Source organism: Nelumbo lutea, chromosome 2, assembly GCF_056320005.1.
Source record: "Nelumbo lutea isolate HS-2025 chromosome 2, American lotus-T2T, whole genome shotgun sequence".
In the NCBI taxonomy this organism is placed as follows: domain Eukaryota; kingdom Viridiplantae; phylum Streptophyta; class Magnoliopsida; order Proteales; family Nelumbonaceae; genus Nelumbo; species Nelumbo lutea.
The window spans coordinates 61,391,918-61,404,281 of record NC_142685.1 but is presented as its reverse complement, the minus strand read 5'-3'; the positions used below and the strand labels follow the sequence as shown (position 1 = coordinate 61,404,281).

Sequence of the window (12,364 nt, the reverse complement as noted above, 5' to 3'; positions counted from 1 at the left end):
AACCCAATAACACATTCAAATATGCAAATAGTACTCTTGGGTCCCATTTATACAGTTACTTACAGGAAGTTGTAAAGTGAACATTACAGGAAGTTTATCTGAGCCAAATGTATCTCTCTAGAACCAAGACCACAATGGTTCGATAGCCATTGAGACCTGTCCAAAGAAGCAAACCTTGGAAGGTGGGTACCTTAGAAGAAATCTTCAAGATTGTGAGATTCGGAAGTTAGAGGAATTGCTTAGTAATCTCCAAAATTACCAGGTGAACAATAACAGTGAGGACAACAGAGTTTGGAGGTGGAATAAATCTTGATGTTTCTCAGTCAAATCTACGTACAGTCATAACAAATTTGCTCCTACTAACTCTCCCCACATATCTGTCTGGGTGCGTAAAGTTCCATGTAATGTGACCTTGGTCTGGACAGCCTCTCTTGGCAAATGTGTAATTGAAGATAATCTTATCAAAAGAAGTACAAATCTTCCATCCACCAACTGTTCTCTTGGGAATTATGAATTGGAAACTGCAGATCATCTCTTTATGCATTGACATGTAAGCATGCATACTTTGGGCTCATTTTCTTGCTAGCCTCCACTTGAGCTGGGTCTTCCCAAAATCTACCCATGACCCTTAACGGTTTGTATATTGTTAGGCTGATCAGAAGAGACAGACTTGTGTGGCATTTGTTTCCAGCTTGCATCCTTTGGACCATTTGGATGGGAAGGAATTGCAGAATATTTGAAAAGATGCACTCACAACTGGATGAAATCTGTTACGATGTAGCTGCAAAGATTATCTCTTGGGCTGGCACAACTAACATTACGGAAGATTTATTCTTGTAATTAGAACACTGTTTGGATTTTTTTTGCAAGGTTGTCCAAGAATGTAGAATCAGTCACTGTATTGGGAGTCTCTCCCATTTATACCTATTGTTGGATTTGGATTGACGATTGGTTGCATAGCTGAACAAGGACACGTTAAATCAAACCTAACAGGTATGTAATTGATGAAAGGATAATTAATCACTAATTAAATTAAAATGAAAATTGAACAACGAAAGAAACGAATTGAAGTTCTTAGATATTAAATCAATAAATAGGGGAAAACAAACAACAAAAACTTCAATTAAAACAAAGAAAGCAGATGGGTTGTACCTAGGAATAGAATGATATTGTTTGTAGGTCCCTGTAAATGAAAACGGATAGGTTACGGTGGAGTAGAAGAAGAAGCAGCAAAAGAAAGCAAAAGAAGAAGAAGAAGAAGAAGAAGAAGGAGGAGGAGGAGGAGGAGGAGGAGGAGGAGGGAGAGAGGGAGGGAGGAAAATACCTACGTTGAAGAGGAGCATGCACAGACGAATGAGGGTTTTCTTCGAAGAACTCCCGTTATTTTCTTAATCGTGTGCTTCTTGGCACACGTATGATATAGCTTAGACAGTCCGGGATTTGCATAAGCTCGAATTGGAGCTTCTCAATTTTGGGGATTTTCGGGCTTTGCACAAGCTTTTTGGGCGGCCCATCTTCTCAGCTTCCGATCTTCTTTTGCCAAATGAAAAAGAGCTAAAAAATTGGGCTTTCGGGCTTTTAGTAGCCCAAAAGACACTACCGAAAGATTTGCCAAACGCAGCCTTGATTAGACCTAACAATTAAAGACACTATCGCAAATTTTTCAAGGATTATGAAAAAGTTGCTCGGCCACTCACTGATTTATTGAATAAGGGTATGTGGCATTCAACTTAAGCAATTTATGACTGAAGCTCTTGCATGTGTTGGTGTTGCCAAATTTCAATAATAAACCCATTACTCTAGAATGCAATGTAGTGGATCTGGAATAAGTGCGCCACTTTTTCGCAGAAAGGATGGCTAGTAGCATTCTTCAATAAGGCTTTGAAGGTATGAAGCTTGGGGTTGTACACGTATGAACATGAGTTGCAAGCAGTAGTTCCATCTGCCCAAAAATGGTGGATATACTTTCTTGGTCATAGGTTCAAGATTAAAACGGACCATCAAAGCTTAGGACATTTCCACCACAAGATAATAGTATAGTACCCCCCATGCAGTAGAAACTACTGAGCAAATTAATTAGATATGACTACAAGATCCAATACAGGAAAGGGTCAGAGAATTTTGTAGTGGATACTTTTTTTAGATTTGAGGAATAATGGGAACACTCTGCTATATTTATACCTATTTTAGACTGGATTGCAGAAATCAAAGATGAGTCAAGGATAGCTAGCTCCAAATCATTATTCAGAAGTTGAAGGAAGGGAAATTAGTTTCAAACAAGTATGAAGTGAAAGACAGTTTATTTTGGCATAAGGGGAAACGGGTTCTCAGTTCTACCTCTACTTACACGAGAAGAATGTTAGATGAGATGCATATTTCACCCACAAAGGGAATTCAGCTGGTCTCCATTACATTTGGTATAGAATTAGAGAAGCCTGTTTTTAGAAAGGTTACCTCAAGAAGATCAAAGAAAGTGTCCATGAATGTGACATTTGGCACACACATAAATTGAAAATGTACCTCTACCTGGACTATTGCAACCTCTTTTAGTCCCTGAGAAGGCTTGGATCAAAGTTTATTTTCGATGGATTTCATAGAAGGCCTCCTTACATGTAATCGAAAATCTGTAACCCTAGTAGTTGTGGAATATTCCCCAAATATGCCTACTTCCTCAATCTATCTCATCCCTTCACATACAAAGGTGTTGCTAAATGCTAATTAGATGGGGTATTCAAGTTGCATGGAATTCTAAGAGTGGGAATGGCAATGGGCGGGCACCATATTCTCCATCCCCAACTCCGATTCTGAAATTAACTCACATCTCCGTCTTCAATTCCTATCGGGGATAAAATGTCTTCCACCCCCGATCCCCGACAGGACCCGAATCCCCAAAATATTTTTAGATAACAATATTTTTAAATATGTTTTGATATATATATATATATAACTGAAGTCGGGGCAGGGCAAGGATCTCAATCCCCATCCCTGACCCGATGGGGTCAGGGAAGTCAGGTCTTGTCAGGAATGGGGAAAATTGCCATCCCTATCTAAGAGGCATAGTTAGTGACAGAGATTCCTTATTCACAGAGGCATTTTGGAAGAAACTCTTCAGGTTGCAAGGAACAAGTCTTAACATGAATATTGTGTGCCATTCACAAATAAATAGATAGAGGCATTGAATCAGGCATTGGAAATATCTCCTTGTTTTGCTAGCACCCATCCTTGTTAGCCAATGGGTCACTGCAACCCTTTCCTCAAGCTATTCTCAATCATAAAATGGCCATGCATGGAAATTGAGTTCAAATGGAAGTTTCAATCCAATGGAAAGGCACTTTGGTAGCTGATGCCACACGGGATAAGTGGGAAAAACTTTTGAATAAGTTACCAAATGTGTGTGTTGAGGACAAGACAAATCCAGAGGGAAAAGTTCTACTGACACAATATAGTAAGCACGATCAATGAGCACTTGATAAATATTTTGACAATTGTCAAAAGTGGTTTTTAATTTTTTCAATGATAGGCTAATTTAAAAGCTAGGTGTCAAAAAAAATTTCTAAGTACTCATTGAACATGCTTACAACATTGTGCCTACCTTGGATGTTACATGCATCAGTTAGCAACCACTATTAGCTAACTCAGCACACTATGATAGCTATATAGTAGCAAAGATTCCAAAGTTGGTTATAATAGATCATGTCATTGTTATCCTCCATCATTATAACCGTTTAAGGATGAATATCGTTATAATGGCCATATAAGGCCTATATAATCTCTCTTAATCAGTGAATAAAGTGTGCTATTTCAAATCTCAAACCCTAATCTTACTTCACTTATCCCCCTCTTCGAGCAGTTTAGAAATTATGGTTGTGTTTGGTTGCAATGCAAATAAATTTGCACTAATGCAAAACTATGGTAGTGCAAATGATTTGAGTGTAAATTCTGACCTATTTTTGTATCAAATTTTAGCTTTTTTTTTGTTTGATGGCATTACAAATGAAGTAAATTAAGACATGAAGCATAATAAAGTAAAACCCAAAACAAAATTAAATGAGAATTTGCAATTTTTTTCATTTACATTCCCATGCATTTGTACTAGTGCAAATAAAATTGCACTGCAACCAAACTCAGCCTAGACATTTCATTAATCGTACAACATACTCATAAGAAAAAAAATCAAATTGATACCTCTAACAATATAGGTTAAAGTTTCACTTAATTCAGAGCTGAAGTTGCGGAACTGAACGAGTCATTGCCTTATATAGTAGATAAAATAATTAAATTTACAATAACATTGAAGAGTAACCAACCCAACTTTAGCTTCAGCTATTAATAGTTAATGACCACCATGTATGGGCAGCCACATCCATTATTTTGTTTGCAATCCATTACTAATGTGATAAAGTTGGATTTTATTTCCTACTGAGATCAATCAAGTTTAATTTGTAATTAATAACTCAATTTAAAAAGAATGAGACCGACATCAATTAACCAATTGAAAATCTTTATGAACCTCTTATTTGAATTAGGAAATTAAATTAATAGTTGGTGTTTATTGGTATGGCCTGGCCCCCACTATTTGAAGTAAGCACTTAAATACTTAATCACCAAAAGACAAAGCAACAAGTTTGGTAAAAAATGACCAAGTCGGGGCATCGACGTAGGCTTTAGGAATTAGGGCCGAATGCAATTTGTGGTTCACTTTTTTTTTTTTATCAATAACAACTTCATAAAATTCATTGAAATATGATAGGAATAGTTACATCAAGGAAGACAAATACTCGTCTTCCAAAGACAGCTTAAGTCCTTAAAGAAAGAAAAGAAAAAAGAAGTAAAATGATTACAACTAAGCCCAAAACATTACATCCCTTTCAGTCCCCTGTTTAGCTAGCCCATCAGCTATAGAGTTAGCTTAGCTATTAACCCAACTCAACCTGATTTCCATTACCAGCACCAGCCACTTTAACTTTCTTTTCCCATTGCTGTACTTCCATAGTCCAAAGTTGTCTTTCCTCAGCCACCCTATTACCATCTCCGAGTCCCCTTCAATTATGATCCATAACTGCCAAGATCTCAGTTCTAAGAGAGTCCCCCACTCCAATTGAACCTGAGAATGTGGCTGAAATGACTCCGTTCTTATCCCTAAAGACACCCCCAAACTCTGACTGTCCAGAACTCCCCCTACAACTCCCATCAAAGTTCAGTTTTAGGAATCCAGCACGTGGGAGTGTCCAAAACACCTTCACGACTGATTTGGAATTCATACAACTTGCAACCTCACCCCACATTCTTAACAAGTCATCCACCATGTAGTCTGTGAATAACTCTATTCATTTCAGCCACTGTACAGCCCTGATATGGATCACAACGCTCAATTCCTCAGCCCCTCTCTCCTTATCCGAGAAGATTCTAAGATTTCTCTCTTCCCATAAGGACCAACGAATTGCAGCCCTCAGACCTCTCCACATTATCCTTCCCCTTTTCCAGCACCACCTGAACAAAGAAGGAGAAAATAGGCTCTGCAAATCTGATGGAAGGTTCCACCTGGACTCAAAGAGAGAAAAAGCCCATTCCCAAATTGACTATGCAAATTGGCACGACACCAATAAGTGAAACCCAATCTCCCCATTCGCTTTGCATACAACACACTAATGAGGTGATAAGCATATGTATTGGGTCTCTTCTTTTGAAGCAAGTCACCAATATTGAATCTTTCTAGATAGGCTTCCCAACAAAAACACCCAACCCTAGGAGGGATTGATCTGCACCAAACCTCATAAATCAGGAAAGGAGAGGTTGCGGGATTGGTGGACTGACACAAGACTGAAAAATGAAGCACAGGAAAAAGAGCCCATAGGAGTCGGGGTCCAGGTTCTAGAGTCCACCTTTGAGGGGTCAACGGAAAAACTATCAAGGAGATCAAGAAGGCTCAAGACACTATGGAAATCAGAGTCCCTCACAGCCCTCCTCAATCCTAGGTTCCACCCAAACCCAGAACTAGAGGATGAAGAGCTAATGAAAAAAGAAATTGACTTATTTTTAAACTCCAAGAGGGCATACAGGGAAGGAAACAAGTCCTTAAGAGGACTAATCCCCACCCGTGTATGTTCCCAGAATTTTATGCGGGTGCGAGAGTTCAAATCATACCTAACCAATGGATAAAAGACTGGAAGCAAATCATGAATGACTTTCCAATGTGAATTGCTTGTGGTCCTTGCTCTAATTCCAATATCCCATCCATTCTACTTCATCCCATGTATGCTTACCACTATTTTATCCCATAGCCTCTCCTACTCCAAAGGAAACCTCCACAACCACTTTCCTAAGAGGGCCGACTTCCTTTTCCCAATATTCCCCAACCCTAAACCTCCACAAGCTTTGCTCCTGGTCACCATTTTTCAGCTAACTTTTCTCCTCTCCCGGCTCCCAAAGGAAATCTCTCATTATTCTCTCCAACCTATTGGAAACCATCACTGGAATTTTGAACACTGATAGGAAGTAAATAGGTAAGTTTGCAAGCGTGGCCTTGATCAAGGTGGTCCTTCCACCAAGGGATAGATAATTCTTTTTTCCAAGATGCAAGCCTTTTCTCAAATCTCTCCACCACTGGGCTCCAGAAACCTTCTCTCTTGGGATTGTCACCTAGAAGTAACCCTAAGTAACTAAACGGCCAACCTGAGACTTCACACCCAAGCACTTCTGCATTCTCCCAAACCTCTCCCTCCAAATTCATACCCACAACACAACTTTTCCGGAAGTTCACTATTAAGTTTGACATTTGCTCAAAAAGTTGAATCACTAACTTCAAATTCCTGATGAACCTCACATTACCTCCTTCACAAAACAAGATCATGTCATCATCAAATTGTAAATGAGTGAGTGGGATGTCCTCCCTACCAACCCTCCACCCTCTAATTACCCTCCTAGAGTCTGCTCTGTGGACCAACCTTCTCAGCACATCAACAACAAGAAGGAATAGAAAAGGGGATAGGGGGTCACCCTATCTTATACCCCTAGTGGCTGGGAAAAAATCTACCAATGCCCCATTCACTAAAATTGAGTGATGACAATTCCGAACACACCCCATGATCCATTTATACTATCTAGCCCCAAACCCCAATTTGATCATGATTTTCCTCAAAAATTCCCAATCCACCATGTCATATGCTTTCTCCAAATCCAATTTACACACCACCCCTTCTTTTTATCCTTCTTGAAACTCTCCACACTCTCATTGGCAATGAAGATTTGATCTATAATATGTCTTCAACTCACAAAGGCACCCTGATTTTGTTCAATTAATTCTGGCAAAACCTTCTTTAGTCTCAAAGATAATACCCTTGCAATGATCCCTTGGGTGTGAGGCTTCAATCTTTTTGGGAATCAGAACAATGAAAGTGGAATTCATCCCCAGGTTAATAATTCCTCTCCTATGAAACTCCTCAAAAATCCGTAGGTCCTCTTTCAGTATATCTCAACAATCCTGATAGAAAGCCAATGTAAAACCATCCGGCCCTGGAGCTTTTGTTCTATCCATAGAAAAAAACTGCTTCCTTAATCTCTTCCAAGTCAAACCCCCTCTCCAAACTTTTCTTGTTCTGCCCCGCCCTACATCTGGCCAGTCCAATCCCTCCACCCACATCCTTTCACTTACAGGTCTTCTCAAGATGGATTTAAAATGTTCTACACATGCCCCAGCAATCTCCTCCTATTGAGTTAACTCAACTCCACCCACAACTAGTTTGGAAATGTAGTTTCTCCTTCTTCATTCATCTACCAAAGAGTGAAAGTACCTAGTGTTTCTATCCCCCTCTTGTAACCATTTACACCTAGATTTCTACCTCCAACTAACTTCCTCCTTATGTAGGCAGTCATCTAACTGTCTTCTCAATTCTCCTCTTCATTCCTTGTCCCCCTCTCCAAAATCTCCCATTTCTTCTTTAGAGTCAAGGCTTTCAATTTTGTCCATCAAAGTTCTCTTCCCTTCTTCTAGCCTTCCATACTCCAATATATTCCACTCCTTGATCTTAGCTTTCAAGAACTGTAGCTTCTTATGAAATCTCATCCCCTCCCATTCCACCACTGGATTACACTCACTTCACCACTCTCTTACCCTAATAGTAAACCCGGGATGGAGTAACCACATATTTTCAAATCTAAAAGGAGTAGGACCTCAATTCCTTCTTTCTTCCTTGCAAATCACTATGAGCCATTGATCCGAAATAACCCTAGAAAGGGCCCTAGATGCCATGTTCCCCCAGTGTTCTTCCCAATCCAAAGAAAACAAGAACCTATCCAACTTAGAGCAAATGGGCCTAGATTGGAGATTTGACCAAGTGAAAAGTCTTATGGGCTAGAGATATCTCTTTAAGCTCAAAGGCATCCAGAAACCTGTTAAACTTCCTCATGCTAGTTGCCACCCTCTGATTGCTCTTATTTGTTTCCTCTGAATATCTGATCACATTGAAATCTCCACCCACACACCAAGGCCCATCCCATAGTCCTCTTACATCAACCAATTCCTCCCACAGTTCCTTTCTCTCTCTCTATAATCATTTGGCCCATAAACATTTGTGAGAACCCACACATATCCATCCTCTTGTTGTTTGAACTTCATGGAGATTGAGAACTTCCCAATCAATTCCTCCAAGCCTTCTACCATCTCCCTCTTCCACAGTCACCATCCCCCCTGAAGCACCCCAGGATGGAGCTGCCACCCAACTGATCCCCCTCGCTTTCCATACACTCCTGGCCCATCTAACATTAAATTTCATCCTCTTAGACTCCTATAGCATTACAATGTTTGGGTTATACCTCTTTATTACCTCTTTTATTGTTGCTCTTTTCCTCGCACTCCCTATTCCCCTCACTTTCCAGCTTAGTATCTTCATTCAAACTCTTTCCTTACTTTCTTTCCACACCTACCCACTACTTTGCCCCCTTCCTCCTATCCCCTCTTGCCCCAAACTCCTTATCACCTTCCACATCTCTTTTCAGCCTCTCAACTTCACTCAACTTTCTCTTTTTTATTCTGACTTCCTCCTCTTATGTAATCCCTCCTTCATCATATTCAGATCTTCTAATCTGCATCCCAACTTCCCCACAAAATCTGCTAGTGACTCCTCATGTTTAGGTTCCTCCCCCACTGACCTTTCTCCACCTTCATTTCCGGCCCTATGCACCTCTCCTTCCGTCCTCTCCTCTGATCCCTCCCGTCCTCTCCCCTCTCCATTCCTCACCCTTGCCACATTTCCTCCCTCCTCCATAGTACACACCACACCTTCCTTTCCTACCTTGCCCTCCTGTTCTTTCCTTCTCTCCAATGAACCCCCCCCCCTTCTCTCCTCTTCACCTCTTCCCCATATCCCATTTTCTTCCACCTCTTTGAATACCCTCTCAATAATTGCCCACACTTTCTTATTTCTATACCTCCCTTCCCGCTCCTCTCCGTTGCTCTTCACCTCCCTTGCAACCCCACTCTCTTGATTGACTGCACATACATGGGCATCAAGACAAGGATCGGAAGCAAAATCTGGAACAAAGAACACAGAAAAAGCATTAGTACCAAAATCCGAATTCACTTGGTTACCTGGGTGTGAGAGGGAAAATGGATTAAGAGTGTTCCCGGCCTCCCTTTCTAGTTCCCGAGGTTGGTCAATGTCTGTCTCCCTGGGTTGGTGGGAGAGACCTTTTGTCCCTTGGTCAATACGGTGATCTCTTCTCTGCACCCCTGATTCACCCCTGGATGGTCTGTTCCAACTTTGCTTCAGGTCCTCCTGATTTGCACTTTAATTTATGCCTTGCACAATCCAAGGTCTTGGAAATAGGTTTTCCCACTTCAAACTTCCAGTCTTGCTATTTTCATAGGGTCTCAAGCTTCTTGCTACCTCTATTTGACCTTCCTGGCATCTGCTTAAACACCTCCCGTCCTCCTCTCAGTCATCCCGAAACACCTTCGCAATGTTCCATTCTCCCCTGTCATCTGTATCATAACCAGAATCTTCATCCACACTACCGATACTGGTGCCATCCTCTACCCCTTCATCTGAATCATCTTCATCGTTGCTGCACATGACCCAATCTTCATTAGCCTCCTCTCTCTCTTCGGCACTCTCCCTCGAGTATCTCGGGTTTGGCCTCTCTGAGAGTCGCCGCCTAGATCTTCCCTCATCCAAGTTCCAACGAGGGACCCACTGTAACTCTCCTGACGAATTCGCGCGGCTGCTGGTAAGAGTTTCGGACCTCCATTCTCTTTTGGGACGATGATAGACCATTACTTGTGTTTATCATCGTGCGGATTGACCTCCCCTTCCCCCCCCCCCCCCCCCGACCCACGTGACCATTTAAGTAGTCACGTGGATCACTTAAAAGAGGCCCCAGTTTAGTTATTAGACCGCCCAACCCCCGTTTCACCTCAACCGGCTCGAACTGAACCATTCTGCCCCTGGTCTAATCGGTTTCCTTGCCACGTCAACATAAGTTATTAATCCCGCCTTTAGTTTATTTCGTTCAAAATTTTTTGAATTAGTTTCCTTAGTCAACCGGCCTAACGTTTGGGCTGCCCCAGCCGGCCCATTAAACCTTCCTTTAATGTCCACCTACACCTCTTTCTCACCGCCCACTATCTTCCTTCCACGTGTCCACCACCCCGCTGACTCATCGTCTTCGACCTTGGACCCCCCTCCCCACCACGCCTGTTCAAGTTCCACAGCAACCCAAACTTTGTACAACACCCCATCCGAGCACACCTCAACAAACCTCGGCATGTTCTCATGCTTGATACCAGCCACTTGTATCTCGACGGCAACCAAGTTCTGCTTATCAGTTTCCACCAAGACACCTCCTAGGCTCTGTATAATGTATTCAAGAACAGAGTCACTCCAAAGCTGGAATGGGAGACCTATAAGTTTCAGCCTAACACACCCATCATGGACAGCAACTTCACTGCAAATGGAGCTCCATTTCTGAACCTGAATAAGGCCCCCATCCACTGCAACAGTTCTAAAGCTCAGTTCCTGCTCGCCCACGTCCAACACAGCCTTCGTATCTGTGAATGGCAGCAGTGTAGCTTCATCTCCATCCAACACCTAACTCACCGGCAACTACATCCAGGACTTTCTTCCAATCTTTCACTTTTTTTTTCAGTCACCAGAACCATTCTTTTCGTCCAAGCCTCTTTCCCTGCTCCCACCAGAATTCGTCAAGGTATAGATGAACAAGCCACCACCACTTCAGACATCTGAGGATGTTGGACTTCTGCACTTCCAGTAGTTTCTACTGCCACTGACTCCTCCTGTCTCCTCCGCCCCTGGTCTTTGAAGTTTTGACCAGATTCCTCCACTTCTTCCAACTTTCTATTTATCAAAACTTCAAGAAAAGACTGCAGCACCTTCACAAAGCCCTTCCATCCTTTCTGCAATTTCCCTTCCGGTACACACAGCATCTGTTTCCCAGATGTTCCAAAGAACTCCACTGTGATGAACCACCCCTTCCGATTTCTCTTCAGTTCTATAACATACTTCTTGCCTAGAACTGTCATCGAGTTTCTCCATCCATTCACCTTGCCAGAGTTGATAGCTCCATCAACAAATCCTTTCATCCATACGATGACTTCACTTAGAACCAGTACTGTCGCCCTATTGTTTTCTCTTATCTTCACTCCTTCCTTACCTCTTACCCGCTCCTCTTCAAACTTGAAGGTCTTAGCTTCAATCGACACCTCAGCCCTCCATCTTCCTGCAGCTCTGAAACCTCTCTCCCCCTTTCTTCCTACAGCTTGAACTAGAAGGAGAACAATCTTTTAATTTGTGGTTCACTTGTACGCAAGGAGAATGGAACAACTGCCATTGAATGAAGTCCTATTCTCATTTCAAGCAATTGACCACTGAAAGCAGAAGAGAGAAAATGCCACACCCATTTTCCATATATAAGCTTTACTATAAAACCCAGAGAGGAGCATCAGAATCCAGTGAATAAAACGGTTAAATAAAACTGGTAAACAAACTGGTTTATTAAAACTGTTTGTTAGAGGTTAGGTGCATCCACGTTGTTGGACCAATTTTTCTAAGGAAAAATATCAATAAATATAATTTGCAAGAAAAAAGAGAAAGAATCCATATAGAAATTTCCTATTAAATGAAAACATTAATTCTGCAGGTTACAGGCCACAAGCCTACAATTGCCAGAAAAATTCGATCAGCTTGGCTAAAGTCTGCTGAGGTTACAGATTTGTAACACCACAGGCATATAAAGGCTGCTAATCCACCTCAATAATATAGGAATAGGTCATCTTGTTGATATTAGATCCATCACATAACCACTTTTTAACAAATATAACTAAGTTAATAGACTTTCCAACATCAAGCCC

At 41.5% G+C, this 12,364-nt stretch overlaps 1 long non-coding RNA gene across 1 annotated transcript; it reads right to left on the bottom strand.

Moving 5' to 3' along the window:
* On the bottom strand, nucleotides 1–1,394 carry LOC148871087 (uncharacterized). The gene is made up of 3 exons (XR_016108242.1): nucleotides 1,325–1,394; nucleotides 1,153–1,183; nucleotides 1–960 (listed from the first exon to the last, which is right to left on the bottom strand). It is a non-coding gene; the product is annotated as an uncharacterized LOC148871087 (long non-coding RNA).
* Between the last annotated feature and the right edge of the window lie 10,970 nt (nucleotides 1,395–12,364).